Source organism: Giraffa tippelskirchi, chromosome 8 (assembly GCF_054371585.1).
Source record: "Giraffa tippelskirchi isolate mGirTip1 chromosome 8, T2T-mGirTip1v1.2.pri, whole genome shotgun sequence".
NCBI classification, from domain to species: domain Eukaryota; kingdom Metazoa; phylum Chordata; class Mammalia; order Artiodactyla; family Giraffidae; genus Giraffa; species Giraffa tippelskirchi.
The window spans coordinates 106,723,778-106,724,850 of record NC_137282.1 but is presented as its reverse complement, the minus strand read 5'-3'; the positions used below and the strand labels follow the sequence as shown (position 1 = coordinate 106,724,850).

The 1,073-nt window shown below is 33.6% G+C and overlaps 1 non-coding gene across 1 annotated transcript; it reads right to left on the bottom strand.

Moving 5' to 3' along the window:
• Positions 1 to 282: 282 nt before the first annotated feature.
• Positions 283 to 357, bottom strand: LOC145519315 (small nucleolar RNA SNORD113/SNORD114 family). Its single transcript, XR_014063721.1, has one exon. It is a non-coding gene; the product is annotated as a small nucleolar RNA SNORD113/SNORD114 family (small nucleolar RNA).
• Between the last annotated feature and the right edge of the window lie 716 nt (positions 358 to 1,073).

Below are 1,073 nucleotides of genomic sequence, written 5' to 3'. Positions count from 1 at the left end.
CTCAAAAATGCATAATACAGTTGATCCATCAGTTATTCATTTTAATTCATATTAATGTCATTTCTCTTTACTACACATTTAAGTAAAGAACAATACTTAACCCATCTTTAGTATTCATTCATTTTTATTCATGTATATACTTCTTGATTCTATCAGTAATATTGTTATAATAATTTTTTTAAAACTTCTTGAACCACGAAGAATAAAACAAGGTCCCTATATATTCCTGACATCTGTCTATAGGGACACTCCTAACTAAGGAAATGAACTAGATTCCTTTCGCTGGACCTCAGAGTTTCAGACACACAGTATTCATTGTATACGACTCATCTACCATCAGTCATCATCACTGGTCCAACCTTCAGACCCTTTTTCTTTATTCTGATCTACCTTTGTTTACTGATCACTTTTTAATTCGTTAATAATAATAAAATAAGTATCTATGAATCAAAAAACTGAAGGACAAATTCTTCAATCTGACTAACTTGTGCCTATAGAATCTTTCAGCTCATGGAATATATTTATTTCAGTAATCATCTTCATTGCAGCAAATATTGACTAATCAACTTTATTCTCATCTGTATAAGTTCATTAATTAACTCATTATTACTAATGCTTATTATATTTCAAACTTTTCATAACACAGTGAATACAGAGAGAGAAAAAAGCTCTCAAAGACACAAATTTGCTTACTGCATTCCTCACCTCAGTCTTTAGAGCACATGACCATGGGAGATGCTGAAATCTGCTAATAGGCATCCATTATAAGTTTCTACAGTCCTTAATTGAATCACTGAGCATCCATTCCACAAAGGTAACAGTAGAATCTCTCAAATACTGACTAGAGAGGAGCTCTTGTCAGGTTTGGTGACATGAGTGAGAAAAGCAAAAGTGAATAACTGAAAAACTGAATATCCAAATGCTGGTTAACTGAGAGTTGGCTCTAAAAGGAGTGAAAACATCTGCTGGCCTCGTTGAAGGGAAAAAAATCCCTTTGGGTTCTTCCTGCAACAAATCCTGTTCTCAATTTTCTCTTTGGGAGGGATCCAGGAAAAAAATGACCTCTCCCATTC